The sequence below is a fragment of the Capra hircus genome, chromosome 7, assembly GCF_001704415.2.
Source record: "Capra hircus breed San Clemente chromosome 7, ASM170441v1, whole genome shotgun sequence".
Classification (NCBI taxonomy): Eukaryota; Metazoa; Chordata; class Mammalia; order Artiodactyla; family Bovidae; genus Capra; species Capra hircus.
Window position 1 is genome coordinate 59,230,038 of NC_030814.1, and position 27,628 is coordinate 59,257,665.

Below are 27,628 nucleotides of genomic sequence, written 5' to 3' on the forward strand. Positions count from 1 at the left end.
AAAGAAATCCCAGGGCTGATCTCCTTCAGAATGGACAGGTTGGATCTCCTTGCAGTCCAAGGGACTCTCAAGCATCTTCTCCAACACCACAGTTCAAAAGCATCAATTCTTCGGTGCTCAGCCTTCTTCACAGTCCAACTCTCACATCCATACATGACCACAGGAAAAACCATAGCCTTGACTAGATGGACCTTAGTCGGCAAAGTAGTCTCTGCTACTATCTAGGTTGGTCATAACTTTTCTTCCAAGGAGTAAGTGTATTTTAATTTCATGGCTGCAGTCACCATCTGCAGTGATTTTGGAGCCCAAAAAAATAAAGTCTGACACTGTTTCCACTGTTTCCCCATCTATTTCCCATCAAGTGACGGGACCAGATGCCATGATCTTCGTTTTCTGAATGTTGAGCTATAAGCCAACATTTTCACTCTCTTCTTTCACTTTCATCAAGAGGCTTTTTAGCTCCTTTTCACTTTCTGCCATAAGGGTGGTGTCATCTGCATATCTGAGGTTATTGATATTTCTCCCGGCAATCTTGATTCCAGCTTGTGTTTCTTCCAGTCCAGCGTTTCTCATGATGTACCCTGCATATAAGTTAAATAAGCAGGGTGACAATATACAGCCTTGACGCACTCCTTTTCCTATTTGGAACCAGTCTGTTGTTCCATGTCCAGTTCTAACTGTTGCTTCCTGACCTGCATACACATTTCTCAAGAGGCAGGTCAGGTGGTCTGGTATTCCCATCTCTTTCAGAATTTTCCACAGTTTATTGTGATCCACACAGTCAAAGGCTTTGGCATAGTCAATAAAGCAGAAATAGATGTTTTTCTGGAACTCTCTTGCTTTTTTCCATGATCCAGTGGATGTTGGCAATTTGATCTCTGGTTCCTCTGCCTTTTCTAAAACCAGCTTGAACATCAGGGAGTTCACGGTTCACGTATTGCTAAAGTCTGGCTTGGAGAATTTTGAGCATTAATTTACTAGCGTGTGAGAGGAGTGCAATTGTGCAGTAGTTTGAGCATTCTTTTGCATTGCCTTTCTTTGGAATTGGAATGAAAACTGACCTTTTCCAGTCCTGTGGCCACTGCTGAGTTTTCCCAATTTGCTGGCATATTGAGTGCAGCAGTTTCACAGCATCATCTTTCAGGGTTTGAAACAGCTCCACTGGAATTCCATCACCTCCACTAGCTTTGTTCGTAGTGATGCTTTCTAAGACCCACTTGACTTCACATTCCAAGATTAGTCATTAGGGAAGTGAAAATCAAAACCAAAATGAGATACCACTTCATATGTACTAGGATGGTCATTCTAACAACAATAAAAGCAATAGAAAATGACAAGTGTTGACAAGAATGGGGAGAAATTTGAACTCTATACATTGCTGATGGGAATGCAAAATGGTATAGCCCACTGTAGAAAACAGTTTGGCATTTCCTCAAGAAATTAAATACAGAATTGCCACATGATCTGATAATTGCACCCCTGGATATATGGTGGACCTTTTAACAACACAGGTTTAAGCTGCCATGGTCCACTTATACATGGATTTTTTTTCCCAATAAATATGTATTACAACACAACAGGAACCAAGATTGATTGAATCTGAGGGTGTGTAGCCACGGATATGGAGGGACTGTAAAGATATATGTGAATCTTCACCTGCCTGTGTTATTCAAGGGTCAATTGTATGTCCAAAAGAATTGAAAACAGATATTTCAGCAATAACTTGTACCAAAATGTCCATAGCAGCCTAAAAGTGGAAACAACTCAAATGTGCACCAACAAATGACTTAATTAACTAAATATGCTGTGGCCTCCCAGGTGGCGCTAGTGATAAAGAACCCTCTTGCCAAGGCAGGAGACATAAGAGACCTGGGTTCAATCCCTGGGTTGGAAGGGCCCCCTGGAGAAGGAAATGGCAACCCACTCCAGTATTCTTGCCTGGAAAATCCTATAGACAGAGGAGCCTGGAGGGCTACAGTTCATAGGTTGCAAAGAGTCAGACTGGACTGAAGTGACTTAGAAAGGAATAATATTCAGTCATATAAAAGGATTAAGTAATAATATATATTACAAATAGAAAATAGAATGTTATGCTAAATGAAGGAAGCTAAGCACAAAGGGCCAAATATTTCTATTTATATAAAATATCTAGAACAGGCAAATCTGAATACTGAGATATATCAGTCTGTATGGCACAATAGAGTTAGGAAGCAGCTTAGTGGTTGCCAGGAGCTGAGGGAAGAAGGGACCAGGAAATTACTGCTTAAAGAGGATGAGATTTTGTTTGGGATGATGAAAAACTAGATGGTCACGATGTTTACATTGTAAATGTAATTGATGGGATTAAATTGTAAACTTCAAAAGATTAAAATTGTAAATTGAATGTTGTATGTATTTTACCACAATAAAAATGTAATGCCTCACTCTTTGGTCCAGAAATTTCAATTTTAGGAATCTACTCAGAAGAAATAATGGGATGGATGTGAAGATACAGTCAAAAGAACGCTCAGTGGTGAGTTATTTAGAATGTTAAAAAAAGTGGGACAGTCCAGAAGTAGAGTGTTGGCTTAGTAAATTATGACATATCCTATTATGGAATAGTTATAAAAATCATATTGGAGAATACAGACATGGAAAAATATTCTGGATAATATGTCAAACAAACAAAAACATAGATCACAGAGCAAATACAAGGATCATCTTTTTAGTAAGAAAACACTGCAAAAGAACCAGAAATTTATAAACCAAAAGGTTAACAACAGTTACTTTGGATATTGAAATTACAGGTAAATTTTGGTAGTGTTCTTTTGTTTTTTTGTGTATTTTCTAAGTTTTCTACTCTGAAAATGAAAAATTTTTGTAACTTGAAAGAAGAAACAATGAGTGCTATTTATAGCAAGAAAACTATACTAACATCCTTATAAAAATCTTTAGAAAACTTTTTAAAGAAGAAAATAAAAGTCATCTAGTATCCCACTACTTAATGAGAAATTTTATAATTATCATGTTTTCTTTTGCATGTGCTAGTGCTTACTTTCACACTCACTTTGTGTGTACGTGATATATATGAATTAGTAAATCCACATAAGTATAGAGTATATTAATTACTTCAGTTACTACATATCAATAACTATAAATTAATATTTTATATAAAAGAGCTATATGACCATTGTAAAAATTTTAATGGTTATTGAAGTACTTTATAAAAGTCTACTGTTCCCCTAGTCTTTCTCCAATGCTACTCTAAACAACTACCAATATTGATAGCATTTCAGAAAATTTTGATCATAAATATCATACATACATTATATGTAAATCTTATTCTTTTTAATAGCTGTCAGAGTTCTACACTGTGTGAATTTTTAAAAATTTGTTTATTTTTAATTGAAGGATAATTGCTTTACAATATCATATTGGTTTCTGCCATACATCAGCATGAATCAGCCATAGGCATACATATGTACCCTCTGTCTTGAACCTCCCTCCCACCTCCCACCTCTTCCCACCCCTCTAGGTTGTTATAGAGTCCTGGTGTGAATTTCCTGAGTCACACAGCAAATTCCCATTGGCTGTCCATTTTTACATATGGTAGTATTCCACATTGTATGAATTTGCCATAATAGATTTAACCAGTCTCCTAATGATGGACATTTGGTTACTTCCAAGATTTTTTTAATGGCTATTAGAACAATGGTAATGGAGCTCCTCTGTTCATATATATCTGCATGCTTGTCATACATAGTATTTCTCCAGATGCATATGACATTTTAAAGGCAGAAATGATAAGACTTGTTGACAGGTTTGTTTAGAAGCCTGATTTTTTCAGTTCAGTCAACAGTTGAATTACGCATTAATTCATACACAACAAAATTTATAAAACTCTGAATTACAAACTAGGAGGCCAATTTGGAAAGTTATAGTAGGAAGTATATCTGTTTGAAACTAGAAATCCATTCTCCAAAACACCCCTTCTCTTGGTTACAAATCATCCAATGACCAGAAAGTTGCTTCAAGAACTGAATATTAGTACGATAAGGAGGTGAAATGCACTAATTGGATTTTTCTTGAGCTGTGAAGGTTTCAGTCATCCTTCTTCACTGAACTATCTACCTGTCACACTGATTGCAAAACTCTGCCCTTTAGCTAGGTACTTTTAGTGCTGAAAGCTCGTTGACATATTCTTCCTTAACAGTTCTGACAACTCTGTAATGAATTTATCCTTGTTTATCATGTCAGTTTTCATTGTTTGGGGTTCCCTCTCATTTTGAGACCAGTAGTCCTCTGTTCACTGGTTTGTTTCTTTAGATGAAATTCTATGCAGTGTTCATATCAGGCTACTTTTTTCTTTTCCCTAGTTCTTTAAGTTTCCAAAGAGGCTGAGGAAAGATAAAGGAGCATCACTCCTTCCTTTTCTCCTTTTTAGTCGGTCTTCATGAATTTCATCTCAAATGGAGAAGTCAACTGACTGGAACCATCAGGCTTCCCACCCATTAAGCAGTGACCAGGGGGAGGAAAAGAGGGCGGTCTCAGCTTTTAGGGGCCTTTAGCTCAAATTTCTACAAGAATGGTAGAGGAAGAGGGTGGCCATTTCAGTCATGAATGATTGTATTCTCCTGGGCTAAACCTATAAATATTAAACCCCAATTTTGTGGTGGTAAATGCCAGCAAATTGAATTGCTTTTAAAACTACACATAACCCTGGCAAATATAATTTCAGCCCTTTTCTCACACTGCGGTATCCTTTTACTTACGCCATACTTTGACAGAGAAAGAATGGAACAAGCTTCATTTTGATTCATGAATGTTGTTTTTATTCTAAATGCCCCATGTGAGGGGAATGCAAATGGACACAAGATATATGCAAATTCACTTGCATACCCAGAGAAGGCAAATGAGGCTTAGTTCTTAGACTCCTTGATCAGGCTCCCTGGGTGAGAAGGGCTAAGGAAAGAGGTGTCTGTAAGAGAATTACAGAGAACGTCATGTTTGAGAAGGGAGAGGAGAGATGTTGGCTGCCATACAGCTCCCAGCATTCCAGAACCTGCATATAAAAGTGAGTGCAGCTGCCAAGGCAAGAGAAGGAGCTCAATGAAAGAACGGCCTTCACTGGCGTGAGGGCGCCCAGGGCACAGAATGCACACAGCAGGATAAAATGGAGTCTCCAACTTTTCTGCTTCAAGTCTTGACCCCAAATCCCTGCATATGTCTTTAAACCACTGACTTTCTCTTACTGCCTCCTTCCTTTCTCTTTTAAAACCCAAGCCAAGACTAGGGTGCAGTGAGTAATGCAAAACATATAAGAGGAGTCCCCAAAATCAGTAATCAAAATAAACAACATTTTAGTGTAGTATTTTTTTAAATTCAAAATTAATGCAAAATATCTATGTTGAACAAAATCCCAGTTTTTAAATGAAGACAGAATGCTATTGAGCAGTTTTGTGACCCTGCCTCAATCATCCTGATGGGCATGATAAATGACAGAAACATAAGACCTAGCAGAGGCAGACCTAACATCCAGTCCCATCACTTCATGGCAAATAGATGGGGAAACAATGGAAAGAGTGACAGACTTTCTTTTCTTGGGCTCCAAAATCACTGCAGATGGTGACTGCAGCCATGAAATTAAAAGGCGATTGCTTCTTGGAAGAAAAACTATGACAAACCTAGACAGCATATTAAAAAGCAGAGATGTTACTTTGCCGACAAAGGTTTGTCTAGTCAAAGCTATGGTTTTTCCAGTAGTCGTGTATGGATGTCAGAGTTGGACCATAAAGAAAGCTGAGCGCAGAAGAATTGATGCTTTTGAACTGTGGTGTTGGAGAAGACTCTTGAGAGTCCCTTGGACTGCAAGGAGATCCAACCAGTCAATCCTAAAGGAAATCAATTCTGAATATTCATTGGAAAGACTGATGCTAAAGCTGACGGTCCAGTCCTTTGGCCACCTGCTCTTCACATCAGGTGTGAGGAGCCGACTCATTGGAAAAGACCCTGATGCTGGGAAAGATTGAAGGCGGGAGGAGAAGGGGACAACAGAGGATAAGATTGTTGGATGGCTTCACTGACTCAATGGACATGAGTTTGAGCAAGCTCCGGGGGTTGATGATGGACAGGGAAGCCTGGTGAGCTGCAGTCCATGGGGTCTCAAGGAGTTGGACACGACTGAGTGACTGAACTGAACTGAACAGAGGAAGAAGAGATTAAGAAGTGGCAAGAATACACAGAAGAACTGTACAAAAAAGGTCTCAATGACTGGGAAAAACATGATGTGTAATCAACATAGAGCCAGATATCCTGGAGTGTGAAGTCAAGTGGGCTTTAAGAAGCTTTACTACCTACTAATAAAGCAGAGGTAATGGGATTCCAGCTGAGTTATTTCAAATCCTAAGAGATGATGCTGTGAAAGTGCTGCAGTCAATATGTCAGCAAATTTGGGAAATTCAGCAGTGACCACAGGACTGGAAAAGATCAGTTTTCATTCCACTCCCAAAGAAGGGCAGTGCCAAAGAATGTTCAAACTACCGGACAAATCTGCTCATTTTTCATGCTAGTAAGGTAATGCTCAAAATCATTCAAGCTAAGCTTCAGCAGTACGTGAACTTCCAGATGTTCAAGCTGGATTTAGAAAAGGCAGAGGAACCAGAGATCAGGTTGTCAACATTCACTGAATCATAGAGAAAGCAAGGGATTTCTAGAAAAACATCTGCTTCATCGACTATGCTAAAGCCTTTGACTATGGATCACAACAAACTAGAAAATTCTTCAAGAGATGGGAACGCTAGACCACCTTACCTGTCTCCTGAGAATCGTGTATGCAGGTCAAGAAACAACAGTTAGAACTGGACATGAAACAACAGACTTGTTCAAAATTGGGAAAGGAGTATGTCAAGGCTGTATATTATCACCCTGTTTATTTAACGTATATACAGAGTGAAAGTGGGAGTCGCTCAGTCGTGTCCAACTCTCTGAGACCCCATGGACTATACAGTCCATGAAATTCTCTCGGCCAGAATACTGGAGTGAGTAACCTTCCCTTCTCCATGGGATCTTCCCAACCCAGGGATTAAACCCAAGTCTTCCACACTGCAGGCAGATTCTTTACCAGCTGAACCACAAGGGAAGCCCAAGAATACTGGAGTGGGTAGCCTATCCTTTCTCCAGCAGATCTTCCTGACCCAGGAATCAAACCGGGGTCTCCTGAATTGCAGGCAGATTCTTTACCAACTGAGTTAAGAGTACATCATGCAAAATGCCAGGCTGGATGAATCACAAGCTGGAATCAGGACTGCCAGGAGAAATACCAACAATCTCAGATATGCATATGATACCACTCTAATGGCAGAAAGTTAATAGGAACTAAAGAGCCCCTTCATGAGGGTGAAAAAGGGGGAGTAAAAAACCTGGCTTAAAGCTCAGCATTCAAAAGCTAAGATCATGGCATCTGATCCCATCACTTCATGGCAAATAGAAGGGGAAAAAGGCAACAAAATCACTGTGGACTGTGACTGTAGTCATGGAATTAAAAGATGCTTGCTCTTCAGAAGGAAAGCTATGAAAAACCTAGACAGTGTATTAAAAAGCAGAGACAGCACTTTGCTGACAAAGTCCATATAGTCAAAGCTATGGTTTTTCCAGTAGTCATGTATGTATGTGAGAGTTGGATTATAAAGAAGGCTGAGTGCCAAAGAATTGATACTTTCGAATTGTGGTGCTAGAGAAGACTCTTGAGAGTCGCTTGGATGGAAAGGAGATCAAACCAGTCAATCCTAAAGGAAATCAACCCTGAATATTTGTTGGAAGGACTGATGCTGAAGCTGAAAACTCCAATATTTTGGCCACCTGATGTGAAGAACTGACTCATTGGAAAAGACCCTGATGCTGGGAAAGATTGTAGACAAAAGGATAAGAGGATGAGATGGTTAGGTAGCATCACTGACTCAGTGGACATGAATCTGAGGAAACTCCAGAAGCTGGTGAAGGACAAGGAAGCCTGGTGTACTGTAGTCCATGGGGTGGCAAAGAATCAGACATGGCTGAATAACTTAATAACATCACCCTGAAACTGACCTTGGTTCCAATAAAACTTTATTGGCAAAGCAGGTGTCTAGTTGTAGTTTTCCAATTTGATTTTTTAGACTATTGAATTAAAGTATTATTTATCTCCATGATTGAGCTTTTTGGCAGCTCTTAAATCTGATGCTCAAGGCGAGTGTCAGTCAGCCAGTTCAGTTGCTCAGTCATGTCTGACTCTTTGTGACCCCATGGATGGCAGCACGCTGGGCGTCCCTGTCCATCGCCAACTCCCGGAGTTTACAAACTCATGTCCACTGAGTCAGTGATGCCATCCAACTATCTCATCCTCTGTTGTCCCCTTCTTCTCCTGCCTTCAATCTTTCCCAGCAACAGAGTCTTTTCAAATGAGCCAGTTCTTCGCATCAGGTGGCCAAAGTATTGGAGTTTCAGCTTCAATATCAGTCCTTCCAATGAATATTCAAGATTGATTTCCTTTAGGGTGGACTCCTTGTAGTCCAAGGGACTCTCAAGAGTCTTCTCCAGTACCACAGTTCAAAAGCATCAATTCTTCGACCCTCAGCTTTCTTTATGGTCCAACTCTCACATCCATACATGACTACTGGAAAAACCATAGCTTTGACTAGATGGACCTTTGTTGGCAAAGCAATGTCTCTGCCTTTTAATATGCTGTCTAGGTTGGTCATAACTTTCCTTCTAAGGAGTAAGCATCTTTTAATTTCATAGTTGCAGTCACCATCCACTGTGATTTTGGAGCCTCCCAAAATAAAGTCCCTCACTGTTTCCACTGTTTCCCCATCTATTTCCCATGAAGTGATGGGACCAGATGCCATGATCTTTATTTTCTGAATGTTGAGCTTTAAGCCAACTTTTTCACTCTCCTCTTTCACTTTCATCAAGAGGTTCTTTAGTTCTTCTTCACTTTCTGCCATAAGGGTGGTGTCATCTGCATATCTGAGGTTATTGATATTTCTCTTGGCAATCTTGATTCCAGCTGGTGCTTCATCCAGCCCAGCATTTCTCATGATGTACTCTGCATATAAGTTAAATAAGCAGGGTGACAATATACAGCCTTGACATACTCCTTTTCCTGTTTGGAACCAGTCCATTGTTCTTCCTGACCTGCATACAGATTTCTTAAGAGGCAGGTCAGGTGGTCTGGTATTCTCATCTCTTTAAAAATTTTCCGCTGTTTGTTGTGGTCCACACAATCAAAGGTTTTGACATAGTCAAAAAAGCAGAAGCTGATATTTTTCTGGAACTCCCTTGCCAATTTGATATCTGGTTCCTCTGCTTTTTCTAAATCCAACTTGAACATCTGGAAGTTCACAGTTCACATACTGTTGAAACCTGAGTTGGAGAATTTTGAGCATTACTTTACTAGTGTGTGAGATGAGTGCAATTGTGCAGCAGTTGGAGCATTCTTTGGCATTGCCTTTCTTTGGGATTGGAATGAAAACTGACCTTTTCCAGTCCTGTGGCCACTGTTGAGTTTTCCAAATTTGCTGGCGTATTGAGTGCAGCATTTTCACAGCATCATCTTTTAGTGTCACTTACCCTGCTCTAGTTCTAGCCTTTTGTTTCAATCCCTCCTCTTCTTTTTAAACTTTAGGACAATTGTTTGCAAATAAGCTCCTTTCTGGACCTGGGAATATGCAGGATGTGCTGGATTTTGCAGAGAGCTTTTTCTTACTCCACCTGCCTTCTTTGCCTTCTTTCTCTGAAATCAGTTCCCTGACAGAGCATTCTTGATTGTCCTTTCCTTTCCTCTTGTTTGCTTCATGTTTCTTTTTCCAAGCACCATCTCCTAAATTTATTGATCTCAGCTTTCCAAGTTCTGTCATCTCAAAAAGCACCTCAATTCTTGTACTAATTTTAGACAACCAAGAGTTGACTCATTGGAAAAGACTCTGATACTGGGAGGGATTGCGGGCAGGAGGAGAAGGGGATGACAGAGGATGAGATGGCTGGTTGGCATCACTGACTCAATGGACATGAGTCTGAGTGAACTCCAGGAGTTGTTGATGGACAGGGAGGCCTGGCGTGCTGCGATTCATGGGGTCGCAAAGAGTCGGACACGACTGAGCGACTGAACTGAACTGAAGTGAGGATGAAAGAGAAGTTTGCTCTGCTTGTGAGAAATCTGCTTGTGCTTGAATCATGTCCATGCCCAGGGTACACTAAGATGATTTTCTTAGATGAATGGACAGTGTGTATATGCCATTACACCGGCATGTCAGACTACCCTTGAGATACTGTTTTTACAAAAGAAAAATTTTTACTTTTCTTTACTTTGGGTGGCTTTTACATGTATATTCCATTCTAGGTTTGTACAATATACTGACATCATACTCTAATTACAATAGAGTAACTGAAGCTAAGTTGCTTGAGTTGTGGCCAAATCTTTATAGTACTGTGGACCCTATGTAGCCTGCCAGGTTCCTCTGTCCATGGGATTCTCCAGGCAAGAATACTGGAGTGGGTTGCCATGCCCTTCTCCAGGGGATCTTCCTGACAAAGGGATTGAACTCGCATCTCTTATGTCTCCTGAATTGATAGATGAGTTATTTACTACTAGAGCCATCTGGGAAGCCTGGAGTAACATCATACATATTTTAAAATTATGTACATTAAAATACACACAATGAAAGAGAGGAGGAAAGAAGAGAGAGAGAGGAGAGAGAATTTACATTTTGAAGGTAAAGCTTAGCCATTCTAAATGTGGATACACCCCAGAGGGAGCATGGGAAGGGAGAGGTGACTATTGTTTCTTTACAAAGCTGTGTCTATCGAAATGTACTTCATGAGCAATTTTAAGGCATTTTGGAGTAATTTGTCTATGTTTAGTTTTTTCCTTACTTGTTGATTTAGAAACCAATCCCCCATTACAGGCTATTCTACCAAAAGCAGTGAATGATTGTTACTATTGTGTTTTGTCAGAGTATTTTTCAATTGTTTAACGCATTTGAATTCTCTTTACCAGGTCAAACTGATCATCTTTGAAAGAAAGTGTGAGGTCATAGTTATCACACAATATTGCACTTAAACTTTTCTCCTCAGGGTTTGCAGCAGGGGTAGGTCAAGGCTGTGGGCTCCGTAGGTTGACTTCCCAGGTTCAAACTCTAACTCTGCCACTTATTACTGAGTGACTTTCTGTAAGTTACTGCACTCAGTTGTTTTTTTTTTTTTTTCCCTCATCTGTAAGATGAGGTTAATGCTAAACCTAACCCCTTAGGGTTATTGAAAGGATTAAATGAAATGATGCAGATAATGTGCTTTGCCCAGCACCTGGTGTTTAGTAGGAATTCAGTAAATCTTAGCTGTGATGATAATAGGTTGGGTTGCATGACTGCATGGTGACCCTGCAGTTTGAGAAGTTGCCACTAAAAATAGTGACTTCTGACTATGGCGGTAAGATCCAGTCAGGCTTTCTTCTAACAGACATGTGGTAGCATGTCATTCCAGTAAGTTATGAGTTGTTTTTTTTTTCATAATATTATGTTTACTAAGTTTACAGACCTGAACAATTTCTAAGTCCTAAGGACCACGAAGAAAATGTGATCTACTTGGAGCAAAATGGTATAAAATAAACTTAAGTAAAGTCTGGGTCCCTTTTTAATTTCCACTAACAGTAACTACATTTTAGTTCCTTGTCCTATTTCCAGGTATTAATGAAAGATAATCTTCCATCATTAACAAACTTGCTTTGCATGTTTAAAACACTAGTCTTGGCACTGGTGCTCACAGGTCTTAGCAGCTTGGCAAAAAGACCATAGAGCAGTTTCCTCCTATTTTCAGTTTTCTCATTCTCTTCCCTGGTGGGTGCTCAGTCCTCATTCTAGAATTTCTTAGGGGGAAAAAAAATCTCATCACCCTTCCAATTATCTTTTTTTTCTTCTCTTGGCAAAAACTTACAGGGTAAGATAAAAAAAGAATTGTGACCATATTGTGCACATACCCTTTTCTAATCAGGGGTTTCCTTGGTAGTTGGTTTTGCAGCCTTCAGTTGAGAAATTCCCCAGCTTCTACAACTCCTTTCTAATCATTGCTTAATGTCATTAAAATTTGATTCTCTAGAGCAGAGGCTGGCAAACTATGGCCCACAACCCTGATGCCTGTGTTTGTAAATAAAGTTTTATTGGAACATAGCCATGCACATTTGTTTACCTATGTGTGTGGCTGCCCTCTTGCTATGACAGCAGAGTGGGGTAGTTGCCATGGAGACCAGATGGTTCAAAAGCCTAAAATACTGACTATCTGGCCCTTCCAGAGAAAGTTTGCAGACCCACTGCTCTAGAGCATCTATAGCTTTCAGTTTGTATTAGTTATTTATTGTCAAATAACAAATTACCCCAAAATTCAGCAGGTTAAGGCAAGAGATATTATTTCCCAGTATCTGTGGGTCAAGAATTCAGGAGTGGTTTTAACGGAGTGGTTCTGAATCAGGGTTTCTCATGAAGTTGCAGTTAAGACATTAGCCAAGAATCCAGCGATCTGAAGATTTGACTGGAGCTGAAGGCTCCACTTCCAAGAGGGTTTCCTCACGTGGCCATTAGTAGAAAGCCCGGTTCCTTGCTAGTTGCTGGCAGAAGGTATCAGTTCCTTGCCACGTGGACCTCTGCACAGGGTTACTTGAGTGTCCTCACAACATAGCAATCGACATTCTTCCAGCAAGTGATCTGAGGGCAAGGAAAAGACTGTAACATCTTTTATGATCTAGTGTCAGGATTCACACACCCTTATTTGCACATTATTTTATTTATTAGAAGGAAGTTACTAAGTTCCGTCCATACTCAGAGGAGAATTAAGCTTCATCTTTTATTTTTAGTTATTTATTTTTTGGAGCTTTGAGGTATTTTATGATAAAAAGCTGGTACCCACGTACACAAATGAATAAGAACTTAAAATTCATCATGCATTTACTTCATTTTCTAGCTTGGGCTTCTAGTAAATCTTTAGCTTCATTGATTTTGACTGCTATCTAAGGAGATCCTGTCTTGTCTGGATGATTTAAAAGCACAATTCATCGATGAGCATCTCTTATTTTTTCTTTATTGGCAGTAGGACTTAAACCTAGTATTAATACTGCTTCCCATTTTGTCATTTTGCATTCAAACTCATCTCTGTAATGGTCGCTAGTGAAGGCAGACTTGGATAGACTGTGAAAAATCTGTTTTACTTAAGAGTCCATATGCCTCATAGCTTGCAAAACATAATGACCTGCACAATGGTCAGTCTAACTGCTACCACTATATTGGCCATAGTTCCAGCTCAGCTCCCCTGCCTCCTCAGAGGCTGTGGTTCATTCCAGCCAGAGGCCACAGACACCAATTCCACACCTCTATCAGAAAGCAACGTGGCCACCACCAGCAAGCACAAATTGCCCACACACAGGTGCCCCAGGGATTCAGCTTCATCTAGTAAAGGAAAACATATCAAAGAATTAATGGGCATATTTTAAAACCATCCTTAATTCCAGTCCATTTATTTTCCCTGTGAATCTTGGACTTTTTTAAAAATTTATTTTTAATTGGAGGATAATTGCTTTACAGTGTTGCATTGGTTTCTGCCGTACAATAATGTGAATCAACTATAAGTACACATATGTCCCCTCCCTCTTGAACCTATCTCCCACTACCCCCCATCCCTCTAGGTAGTCACAGCGCACCACCAACCCCTTTTTTAAGGAGTTTTTTTTTTTTTTTTTTTAAGGTCTACAAGAGGATTAAACTTTTCCTGTGAAGGACCAGTTGGTAAATATTTTTGGCTTTGCGGGCTATAAGATCTTTGTTGCAACTGTTCAACTCTGTATAAGGAAAGTAGCCTAGGGACTTTCTCTGGTGGTCCAGTGGCTAAGACTTCATGCTCCCAATGCAGGGGACCTGGATTCCATCTCTGGTCGGAGAACTAGATCCCACATGCCACAACTAAGAGTTCACACGCCACCACTCAAAATCCCGCATGCTGCAACAAAGATTCAAGATCCCCAGTGCCGAAACTAAGACCTGGCACTTTGCTGCACCCAGATAAATAAATAAACATTTTTGTAAAAAAGGAAAATAAACTAGACAATAGATAAACGAATGGGCATGTCTGTGTTCTAATTACATTTTATTTACAAAAATAAGCAAGGAGTTGGATTTGGCTGATGGGCTGTAGTTTGCCATCCTCTGGTCCAGAAGATTCTTCTTCAAGAACACAAACCAAAAAGTTGACTCACATAGCAGACATTTTCTTTTTAGTTTATTCTTTTATTTTTTAAAAAAATATGGAACACTTCACGAATTTGCATGTCATCCTTGCCCAGGGGGCCATGCTAATCTCTGTATCATTTCAATTTTAGTACATATGCTGCTGAAGTGAGCACGAAGACATACAATTTTAAGCTGGGGATCTGTGCATCTTGGACCCTTCTCAACCAAGTCATAAACTCCTCCAGGATAAGAATCATGACATATAGTTCTTTTTATTCTCCTTCAGCATTCAATAAGGTTCTGAGCATGTAGTTGCTATCTGACTAATAATTGTTTATCATTTAATGGACTCATAGTATTCTATTATATGACTATTCTATAATACTTAAGCAATTCTTACTACTCTTTGTTGGTACAAATACGTTGCAGTAAATATGGTTCGGCATGCATATTTGTATACACATTGAGTGTATTCTAGGAGAGATTCCTGGAAGTATAATTAAGTCAAAGATCAAAGTGAAGTCACTCAAGTCAAAGATCATGTGTACTCTTAATATGACAAAAAGAATTTCAAATGAATGCTAGTGTGTAATTTATTTCATATAATAAATGCACAATATTTCAGGACAAAATAAAGATCTATAAGGTGCTTTGAACTTTATAGACTTGTATTTCCTATGCGATCTTCATAGAAACCTGTTAAGCTCTTTCTATGACAAGTAGTACAATTGAATGCTGATGATCAATGTATCTATTGTTAGGTGGTGTTTATAGATCATAGAGCAGGCAGAAATGAAATGTTTCCTACTTTCATGGTTTCAGAGAAGCCTCATAGAACTTTTAGATTTCCCAGAACATAATACTGATATTGCCACTAGCACTGCCCTTGCTACATCAAAATTCCTTTCCTGAAAGTCCTTCTTAAAACACTTATTCAGGAGACAGTATATCCCCTCATCTCCCTATCACGTCAGTGTATCCTATGGAAAGGGCCAAAGGATTGGCCTTGCATCAGTGGACCATGAAAGGACGACATTTTAAAAAGTCATTTTCAATTAAAAGAACTTGTTGAAGAGGAAAGGAAGGGACCAAACTGTATTGAGTGCTTACTAAGTATCAGATTCTTTACTCATGTTTCCTGTTAACGTGGATATTATTAATCTCTTTCAGAGATGAAGAAATATGCTCCAGAGGATCTATTGACTTTATTTACCAGTCAAGATTAATTTGAATTGAGATCTTTCTAACACCAAAGTTGTGTCCACTATATGATGGTGCCTCCGAGTATGCTCAGAGTGTATTGATATTCTCACGTGACAAGCATACAAGACCTCAGACCACTGATTTCCTGAGCCTGGCCTTATGACACGACTCAGCTGCAGGAAAATTTCAGCCTTTGCCCTGTCCAAGAATAAAGCAGGAGCTGTCCATCTGAAAGCAGACTGTTCAGCAGGTAAAAGGAAGCCAGCAGAAAATAGGGTAATCAGAAGCAGTTACCTTGACCTAGAGTGGAGAGAAATGAAATGACTTAATTTAGTCATATTGTCTGGTCATTATGCTAATTAGAGGAAATAAAAAGGAAGAGAAGGCAAATGGAAAGGAAAAGAGTGCTGGTTAGGGGAATACCTGAGAGAAAGAAACTGTTTGCTATTTATGGTTCCAGTGAGGTAAAACCAAAACCGAAACTTCTTTGCACTGCCTCTTTATGACTTTACTTTAGGGGGAAGATTATTTTACTGTATTTCAGCTTCTCTACCTAATAAATATTGGAAACAAACTTTACAATTTTATAACTACTTCTCTCCCTGTGCTTGGAGATTGTTCCTGGATTGTATTTCTTCCAAATACAGAATATAAATGAATATATATATTATAATATAATAAAATAGCTAGAGTCAAATTTCACTCATGTGGACTCTAAATTCAGAATTTATTTTTAAAAAACCAGGCATGGGTTGTACTGAAATTTATGTTATTGGAGTATAGATTTTTAAAAAGACAATGAAGTCATTGAAAAACACAACTGGTGATAGTCAACTCATTTAAGAGAATTAATTACCTGTAAATAATGTAACACCTATTGCATATTTACTGCTTCTGTCTGAATTCAGGCCAAAAAAAAGTTGAATTTATTCAACCTTTGTTTAGAATCCCTTGTTTATATGGCATTCTACAACTGAATTAACCCCTAAGGGGCTACTATGAAAAGTGATTGTGAAAGTTGCTTGAAAAGTGATTGTGAAAGTTGCTTAGTCATGTCCGACTCTTTGTGACCCCATGGACTATAGAGTCCGTGGAATTCTCCAGGCCAGAATACTGGAGTGGGTAACCTTTCCCTTCTCCAGGGGATCTTCCCAAGCCAGGGGTTGAACCCAGGTTTCCTGCATTGCAGAAAGATTCTTCACCAGCTGAGCTACATGGGAAGCCCTCTACTATACAAAGTTAGGTTGACTTTTTGGGAACATTGAAAGTAAGAGGTTAAAAAATAATTTTTGGAAGAAAGGGTTAAGCTAAAAGAAAGTAGAGAATTAGGGTCTAGAAATTGGAATCAACACGTAAGAGGTTTTTTGGTGACATCCAAACGTTAGCTCTGGTAGTGTGGCGTGGATGGAAGCAAATTTTCAGGGATTTTCAGGAATGACTAAGTAGTAAGTAAGTGGAATATTCTAGAGAACATACATTCCAAATATTTGGCAGGGGGATGAAGGAGAAAAAGGATAGTGTGATGGGGAATGGACAATAACGGGAAGTGAAGTGAAGTGGAGTCGCTCAGTCAAGTTCGACTCTTTACGACCCCATGGACTGTAGCTTCCCAGGCTCCTCCGTCCATGGGATTTTCCAGGCAAGAATACTGGAGTGGTTTGCCATTTCCTTCTCCAGGAGATCTTCCAGACCCAGGGATTGAACCCAGGTCTCCCGCATTGTAGGCAGATGCTTTACCGTCTGAGCTACCAGGGAAGTAAATGGAGATTTTTGCAAAAAGTGGGAGACTTCTGCATGATGGTAGGCAGAAAAAGATTGTTCTAGAAAGAATGGGATTAAAATGCTGGGTAGAAATGAGGAAATTAATAAATTAGACTTTATAAGAGAGACAAAATCCTGCTCTTTAAAAGATAGTCTAAGAAAACGAGAAGACAAGGCACACAGCAGGAAGAAGCATTTGCAAACTGCAGATCTGACGAAGTATCAGTAAACTGAGTACGTAAAAGACTCACTAAACTCAATAATAAAACAATCCCCCCCCCCAAAAAAAAACCAACTGGGCAGCAGATTTAAACAGACACTTTACAGGAGAAGATATACAGATGGCAAACAAGTACATGAAAAGATGCTCGAGACAATTAGTCATTAGGAACTGCAAACTAAAATGGCAATGAGACATCACTACATACCTAGTAGAATGGCTTAAAAAATAAATGAAATGAACAACCGATGTCAAATGCTGGTAGGGATGCAAAATAACTGGAACTCTCATACATTGGTTTTGGGAATGCAAAATGATACAGCCACTCTGGTAATTTCCTATAAAGATAAACATGCACTTATTCTATGACAAAACAGTTCCATTCCGAGGTATTTATTCAAAAGAAATGAAGACTTACATCCACAGAAAAAACTCTATGGGAATCTGAAATATATATACTATATTAATATATATATATTTATATATTAAAATATATATATATAGCTGAATCACTTTTCTATATACCTGAAACTAACACAGTATTGTAAACCAATTATACTTCATTAAAAAACCTCTAAGGAGATGTTTATAACAGTTTTGTCCATATTTTACAAAAGCTGGAAACATGCCAAATGTCCATTAACATGAAACAGATTGCGGTACACCTCTACAACGTTCAGCAACAAACACTGAACCTCTATTCTGTTCAGCAATAAAAAAGGAACAAACTACTGATACATGCAGCACCATTATTACACACAGTGAAAGACGCCAGACTTGAAAGACTACATATTGTATGATTCCATTTATACAACATTTGGAAAAAGCTTCCCTGGTAGCTCAGACGGTAAAGCGTCTGCCTACAATACGGGAGACCTGGGTTTGATCCCTGGGTGGGGAAGATCCCCTGGAGAAGGAAATGACAACCCACTCCAGTATTCATGCCTGGAAAATCCCATGGACTGAGGAGCCTGGTGGGCTACAGTCCATGGGGCTGCAAAGAGTCAGGCACGACTGAGCGACTTCACTTCATACAGCATTTGGAAAAAGGGAAACTATAGGGATGGAAATGCAATCAGCAGTGGCAAGGGGGCTGAGGTGGGGGAGGTACCAAGAAGTGTGACAGAACTTTTTAGGGTGATAGAAATATGACATATCTTGATTATCACAATTGTTACATGACAGCACAGTTTGCCAAAATTCATAGAACCTTATATCACAAAAGGATGAATTTTACTATATATAAATTATATCTCAATCAACTTGAAAAACAAATTTAAATGGCTGGGTAGAGAAGAGTTTCTGGGCGAAAGTAGGAATATTTGAGCTACACGGTTTATCTTGCTTTCAAGATTTGCATATATGTTTCCTTCACATAAGGAGCCTCCTCTTTCCTTTTTTTCCTGAGTAACTCCTTATTCTCCTTTGCGTTTCAATAAAGCAGCACTTCCCCGCCTCCAGAAAACCTTCCCTGACCCCAAGACTAGGTTAACTTTTCCTGTTATGAGTTCCTAATAACATGCTTGCAGAATCCTTGTGGTGTGTAGTGTATCATACTCTATTGCAATTGCTTATTTAATCATTTCTCCCCTTTTGTGCTGTAGACTCTGACAGCAGAAATAGCATCCATCCTAGTTAATTATTGTGTCCTTATATTTAGCACAGAGCCAGGAAAAATGTTTATTGAATCATATAAAGCAGAAGGTTTGGAATAGCTCAAGGAGAAATGGAATACTAAATTGATAAGCGATGAAAAAGATGTAAGTTACTCCCAAAATTATGTCTCCATTTCTGACCTCATACCTATGTTCTACTACCATAATTCAGATTGTCTATGTGATATCTTCACAGAGATGACCCACTGTTATTTTATCCTTAATATATATTTCTAAGCAGAAGTAATTTTCTCCCTCCTCAATTTCATTCAAATTGAATTATTCTCCCAATTATTCTATTTCTGTCAAGTGGTATCTTTATCTTATAGTCTTCCAAAAGGGAAACCTAATTACATTTAACATCTCCTTCTATTTGCCCTCTCATCTAATTTGATCTAAAAAATGTTCAGTCCTTCTTTTGAAATAATTCTCATTCACATTTACATTTTTTTAAACTCCCACTGCTATTCTTATACAGTCAAATATAATCAGAGAGGTAGATACCAAACAAGAAAACACATATTCAAATATGTAATTATGACCTGAGATAAGTACATAGAGGAAACATACACAGGGATGCTACAGAGGATTATGGGATGCGGAGGACCTAATCCATGTAGAGTGGCAAAAGAGCACTTCTTTGAGAAGATAACATTTAAGCCAAGAAGAATGAGAGAGAGAGCCAGCAATAGGGAGAATAGAAAGGAGACCATACTGAACTGAAGGAGAAGAACATGCGTAGGATGTGATGTATAGGAAAAAATTGGAGTTCAATGATAGCATATTGGGAAACTAAGAAAAGATGATTGTAGCTGGAGGGCAGTGAGCAAGGGGGAAGAGTGACAGGAGGTCAAGGAAGCAGGCAGGGACCAGATCATGTGAAGTGTTGGCAAAGGATTTGGGTATTATTCCTTCTAATGTGAAGCTACTGAAGAGTTTTTATTGAGAAGTAATGATAAGCAAGAGAATTGTTAAACATGTGAGCATATCTAAATAAGCACTTATCATAAACGACATTAACCATGATATTAAAGTCTAGATTGAGAAGATGTTAAAACTAAAATACTAGATAGCAACAGTGAGCAGAATAGGAGGAAAAGTCATTGGAGATAAAATTTTAATAAATTAACTTTAGACTTTCTAATGTTCCTGTTAAAAACGTAAGAATAATTACCAAAAGGATAGAAATATAAAGGCTCTAAATCAATAAAGGTAAAGAAAGAGGAATAAAACTGGAACTATCCAATAAAAGGCGTGCAAGGAGGGAAAAAAAGAGTTAAAATGCATTATAAATAAAAAACACACCACAGAATTATAAATATAAGTCCAAATATGTCAATAATTTAAGTTCAGTTCATATATACATTAATCTTGTCAGTTAAAATCAGAACTACTTATATTAGATAACAAGGAAAAAAATCTAGCTGTATGTATTTGCCATTCAATTCAGTTCAGTTCAGTCGCTCAGTCGTGTCCGACTCTTTGCGACCCCATGAATTGCAGCACGCCAGGCCTCCCTGTCCATCACCAATTCCCGGGAGTTCACACAAACTCATGTGCATCGAGTCGGTGATGCCATCCAGCCATCTAAAACATTAAGGCATAGAAATGTTGAAAACCAATGAGTGGAAAAAATACATGATAGGCAGATATTTCCCAAAAGAATGCTAGTGGGGGTGATATTAATGCCAGACAGAACAGACTTGAAGGTAGAAAGTATTGTTAAGAATAAACTGATTTAAAAAGTAATAAAAAATAACTTACCAAGGAGATATAGCAATTCTGAATCTATATGTGAACTTACAATTTATCTTCAACAGATATAAAGCAAAAATATCATTGACAGAATTGTAAGAAGTAAATTTTAAATTACAGTGGGAGAGTTGGTTTTTTAAACTACATTTCCTACAGAACAGAATAGGAGAAGGCAATGGCACCCCGCTCCAGTACTCTTGCCTGGAAAATCCTATGGATGGAGGAGTCTGGTAGGCTGCAGTCCATGGGGTCGCTAAGAGTCGGACACGACTGAGCAACTTCATTTTCACTTTTCACTTTCATGCATTGGAGAAGGAAATGGCAACCCACTCCAGTGTTCTTGCCTGGAAAACCCCAGGGATGGGAGAGCCTGGTGGGCTGCCGTCTATGGGGTCACACAGAGTCGGACACAACTGAAGTGACTTAGCAGCAGCAGACAAAATATTAATAAGGATACAGAGGACATGAACAACACCTAGCAAGATTGATTTCATGGATATAGTCAGAATCCTTTACTTAACAGATATTACATGCTCTTTTTAAGTACACATGGAAAACTTACAACATTTAACTGCAAAGCCAGTCTCTGCTATTTCTGCAGAGAAAGAGCAAAATAACTGACATCATATGGATTACATTCTTTTTTTACTATAACAAAACTAGAAAATCAATAACAAAAAGTCCCACACCCCACAATAGAGTGACTTTTAGTTTCTTCCTTAAGCACATAGATAGATGGGAATAGTGCCATTACTGAGATGGGAAAGCCCAAAAGAGGAAAATGTTTTTAAGCTGGGAGGAAATGGGTCAGAGGAAAGATGAAATCAGTTTAGAGATGTCTGGCCAACCTAATACCTAGTGAGGTATTGGGACAGATGTACCTCAACCGATTCACCAGACATAGATTTAATGTTTCGGCTGTGACCACACTTCTTTTCAAAGAACCTGTTTCTATTTTGGGAATTTGTAAATATGAGTTTGAAATTTACTTAAATTAGTATTGTCAATTAATTGGTTATACTGCCATCTAGTGGTATACTTTAGGATTAGCAGAAGATGTGATTTTATTAGATGAACTCACACTTAAAAAAGAAAGCAAGGATTAGTTTCGTTGTTCATGATATTGCCATTATCATATCTATATTATGCATCTTTTTCCATATCCCCAAATATAAGTATTTCTTTTATATTAAAATATTAATATTGCAAAAGATTTCTCCTCAAACAAAAAAAACTGAATACACAAAAATTATACAAAAGCTAATATCTGTTGAGTGCTTATTATGTGCTAGGCACCACTGTAAGTTCTTTACATGAGCATATCATCTAATATTCACAGCATCTATGTAAATACTGTTATGTCTGACTTGAGGGAATTGAGGGATAGAAAGGTAAGTAATTTACTCAAAGCTACTTGGCTAGTAAAGCACAGAGCTGAGACTTGGATATAGGTAATATTGTTCTACAGCTCTTCAGCTTAACCATTATAAACATGGTTTAAACCAGGAAAAATTGAATATAGTCTAAATGTTTAACAATAAGGAGATGGCTCAGTATACTGTAGAGTGTCAGTTTGATAGAATGTTATGCAGACGTTTAAAATGATAGATTAAAAGGTTATGTAATAACATGGGAAACTATAATGTGAAAAGTCCAGCCAATGTTATGCATACAGTATGAGTTATACATCTATATGTGACACTCTAATATGTTTTTTATTTTATAAGTTTTAAAAAACTTATTTGGAAATAACTTCAAACTTATAAGAAGTTGCAAAAATTAAAGTAGTGCAAGGAACATTCATATACTCTTTACAAAGAGTCACCTATTGTAATTTTATCTCCTTGGCTTTGTCATTTATTCTTTCTCTACACACACACGTTGTTGTTGTTGTTCACCCGCTATGCTGTGTCTGACTCTTTGCAGTCCTATGGATTGTAGCACGCCAGGCCTCCCTGTCCCTCACTGTCTCTCAGAGTTTGTCCAAGTTCATTTCTATTGAGTAAATGATGCTATCCAACCATCTAATTCTCTGGCGCCCTCTCCTCCTTTTGCCTTCAAGCTTTCCCAACATCAGGGTCTTTTCTGGTGAGTTGGCTCTTCACATTAGGTGGTGAAAGTACTGAAGCTTCAGCTTCAGCATCAGTCCTTCCAATGAATATTCAAGGTTGATTTCCTGTAGGATTGACTGGTTTGATCTCTGCTGTCTAAGGAGACAATATTTTTCCTGAGCCATTTGAGGTAAGTTACATACATCATAGTTCTTACCCTTAAATACTTCAGCATATATTTCTGCAAAATAGCGGTTTGCTCTATAGATAATAACTTCATAAATTTACATTGATGGAATACTTTTATCTAATTTATGGTCTATGTTTCACATTTTAAAATTAATCTAATACTGTTCTTTATAGGTTTTTCTCCTCCTAGGACAGGTTCAATTTTAGGGTCAGTTTTTACGCAACAGTATTTAGCTGCCATGTCTCTTCAGCTGCCTTAAATCTGGAACATTTCCCAGCTTTTCTTTGTCTTTTTTGACATTGACAATTTTCAAGAATATAACTCCTCCATTCCTCCATTAAAAAAAAAATAGAACGCCTTTTGTTTTCTGTTTGTCTGATGTTTCCTCATGATTATTAGACACTTGTAGTAGGGATCCTGCATAGATGATGTTGTAACCTTCTGAGGATGCTACAGCTGGAGGCACATGATGTCCGTCTGTCCCTCACAGGTAATACCGCATTAATTTTGACCATGAAGTCAAGGTTGTACCCACTTTCTCCACTGTATAATTATCCTTTAATTTTTTTTGCCTTGCAACTAATAAAAAGTAGAGGGTGGAGATAATTTAAGACCATGCAAATATCCTATTCTTCACCAAAAATTTCTCTTGGATTTAGCATCTATTGATGAATCTTGCTTGAAGCTACCATGAACGTTGCCAAATGATGATTTTCCATCTAGCACCCTGTCCACATTTACCACTTGTCTCCCACAGGGCTGCCTTATGACTTTCATGAGCCCTATGCTCTTTCGCATTCATGGATCCCTCACTCCATAAAAATTTAATTTCATATATTTTACTACTGTGTTGGTATAAAAATATGATCCAAGCTGGATTTGTTGTTATTACATTTATTTTTCTTTTGGTTTCTTTTAAAAGAAACAAAAAACAGCCTTTAAAATTATAGTGGGATTTAGATACTTGTCTAATGGATAAGTTGACTTTGGGCCCTCAGTAGTTTGCCCTAAGCAAGAGATTTCCCTCCTCCCCCATTTATTTATCTATCTATCTCCAAGTTCGATCCCTGGATCAGGAAGATACCCTGGAGTAGGAAATGGCATCTCACTCCAGTATTTTTGCCGGGAAGATCCCATGAACAGAGGAGCCTGGTAGGCTTCAGTCTATGGGGTTGCAAAGAGTCAAACACAACTGAAGTGACTTAGCACACTTTCCTATCTATCTGTCTGTTGATATCTATCATCTATCCATGATTGTAGACTCATGGATTGCTATGTTTTTCAGTGAATAATAGTTCATTATTGTTTTTACTTAGTTTGGTGCTCAAATGGTCCCAACTTTGGTCCATGGGAACCTCTTCAAGTTGGCTACCGTGTCCTTGCAAAGTGTTCCCATAACCTTCTGACACATTATCTGGCATAACAAGATGCTCCAATTATTTTAATACCTACATTGCCCCAGCCCTGGAATCGGTTGTTTCTCAAAGGAGTTCAGGTTCCTTTCAGTGGGGAATGGTATTAGAAACCAAAATCTGGGAACCAGACATGTTCATTTCTATTTGGTTGTATTTGTCTCTTTGGCTATTTTTTCCTTTGAACAGCCCGAGCTGGGAAATATAGGCAGGTATAGATGCACACAGGGCTTCCCAAGTGGCTCAGTGGTAAAGAATCCACCTACTAATGCAGGGCTTGGTCCTGCATTATTGTGCTTACTTAGTTTGGTGCTGGGTGGGTTCGATGCATCCAGTGGGTTGGATCCCTGGGTCGGGAAGATTCCATGGAGAAGGGTGTGGCAAACCCACTCAAGTATTCTTCCTGGGAAATCCTGTGGACTTCCTGAGAAATCCTGAGAATTACCTCCAGAAAATCCTGGCAGGCTACAGTCCCTAGGGTTGCAAAGAATTGGACACAACTGAGCAACTGAACATGTATGCGCGCACGTATACTCACCTGTGTGTGTGTGTGTGTGTGTATCCAGGGAACAGACATAAACATGTATACACACATATTCATGTTTGTAATAATGAGTTCACACCAGTTTCTCTAATTCTAACCTATCTCCACAGGATTCTTGCCTTCCCTATTCTATACTTACATATCCCTTCTCCCACAGTGAGAAACTTGGTTTCCAACAATTTGTTCAATCTTAGGTTACATCTAAAATAATTTCAGAATTTCTTTGCCTATACCACTATAATTAACAATCCTACTAAAAAGAATTCAAGATGTGTTTGCACTTTTATCTCTCTCCCCTTCTTCAAAACTTAGGATATACTGTGTCCATAAGTTCCTTGGATTAGTTATTTTTTAAATTTTATTCCCATTTAGTGTGATTGAAGTATTCATTTGAAATAAATTGTGTTCATTTATTTGACTGGCTTTTGGTTTTAGTTTTCCTTCCCTTCTCATTGATTTATTTTTGAGTATGTAGGATATTAACATGCTTTCAAAAGTCAAAACTATATAAAAATTTACTCTCAGAGGAGGGTGACTCCTTTCTATTTATTGCCCTCAACCTTATTCCCTATAGGGATCATATTTTGTTGTTTTTTGGTTTATCCTTCATATATTTCTTTTTGTGATGATAATACATATTTTCTTGTTTTTCCCATTTTGCTTTTTTGCATTTCTTTTCCATGGGGATGGTCTTGATCCCTGTCTCCTGTACAATGTCACGAACCTCATTCCATAGTTCATCAGGCACTCTATCTATCAGATCTAGGCCCTTAAATCTATTTCTCACTTCCACTGTATAATCATAAGGGATTTGATTTAGGTCATGCCTGAATGGTCTAGTGGTTTTCCCTACTTCCTTCAATTTAAGTCTGAATTTGGTAATAAGGAGTTCATGATCTGAGCCACAGTCAGCTCCTGGTCTTGTTTTTGTTGACTGTATAGAGCTTCTCCATCTTTGGCTGCAAAGAATATAATCAGTCTGATTTCGGTGTTGACCATCTGGTGATGTCCATGTGTAGAGTCTTCTCTTGTGTTGTTGGAAGAGAGTGTTTGCTATGACCAGTGCATTTTCTTGGCAAAACTCTATTAGTCTTTGCCCTGCTTCATTCCGCATTCCAAGGCCAAATTTGCCTGTTACTCCAGGTGTTTCTTGACTTCCTACTTTTGCATTCCAGTCCCTTATAATGAAAAGGACATCTTTTTTGGATGTTAGTTCTAAAAGGTCTTGTAGGTCTTCATAAAACTGTTCAACTTCAGTTTCTTCAGTGTTACTGGTTGGGGCATAGACTTGGATAACTGTGATATCGAGTGGTTTGCCTTGGAGATGAACAGAGATCATTCTGTCGTTTTTGAGATTGCATCCAAGTACTGCAGTTCGGACTCTTTTGTTGACCATGATGGCTACTCCATTTTTTTCTGAGGGATTTCTGCCCACAGTAGTAGATATAATGGTCATCTGAGTTAAATTCACCCATTCCAGTCCGTTTTAGTTCGCTGATTCCTAGAATGTCGACTTTCACCCTTGCCATCTCTTGTTTGACCACTTCCAATTTGCCTTGATTCATGGACCTGACATTCCAGGTTCCTATGCAATATTGCTCTTTATAGCATCGGATCTTGCTACTATCACCAGTCACATCCACAGCTGGGTATTGTTTTTGCTTTGGCTCCATCCCTTCATTCTTTCTGGAGTTATTTCTCCACTGATCTCCAGTAGCATATTGGGCACCTAATAACCTAGGGAGTTCCTCTTTTGGTATCCTATCATTTTGCCTTTTCATACTGTTCATGGGGTTTTCAAGGCAAGAAACTGAAGTGGCTTGCCATTTCCTTCTCCAGTGGACCACATTCTGTCAGATCTCTCCACCATGACCCACCTGTCTTGAGTTGCCCTGCAGGCATGGCTTGGTTTCATTGAGTTAGACAAGGCTGTGGTCCTAATGTGATTAGATTGACTAGTTTTCTGTGAGTATGGTTTTAGCGTGTCTGCCCTCTGATGCCCTCTTGCAACGCCTACCATCTTACTTGTGTTTCTCTTACCTTGGGCATGGGGAATCTCTTCATGGCTGCTCCAGCAAAGCACAGCCGCTGCTCCTGTCTGGGGAGGCCTTACAAATAGCTGTGAAAAGAAGAGAGGCGAAAAGCAAGGGAGAAAAGGAAAAATATAAGCATCTGAATGCAGAGTCCCAAAGAATAGCAAGAAGAGATAAGAAAGCCTTCTTCAGTGATCAATGCAAAGAAATAGAGGAAAACAACAGAATGGGAAAGACTAGAGATCTCTTTAAGAAAATTAGAGATACCAAGGGAACATTTCATGAAAAGATGGGCTCGATAGAGGACAGAAATGGTATGGACCTAACAGAAGCAGAAGATATTAAGAAGAGGTGGCAAGAATACACGGAAGAACTGTACAAAAAAGATCTTCACAACCCAGATAATCATGATGATGTGATCTCTAATCTAGAGCCAGACATCTTGGAATATGAAGTCAAGTGGGCCTTAGAAAGCATCACTATGAACAAAGCTAGTGGAAGTGATGGAATTCCAGTTAAGCTGTTTCAAATCCTGAAAGATGATGCTGTGAAACTGCTGCACTCAATATGCCAGCAAATTTG

At 38.7% G+C, this 27,628-nt stretch overlaps 1 pseudogene; it reads right to left on the reverse strand.

The window, feature by feature from the left end:
• LOC102172709 lies at nucleotides 12,953-13,290 on the reverse strand (annotated as a pseudogene).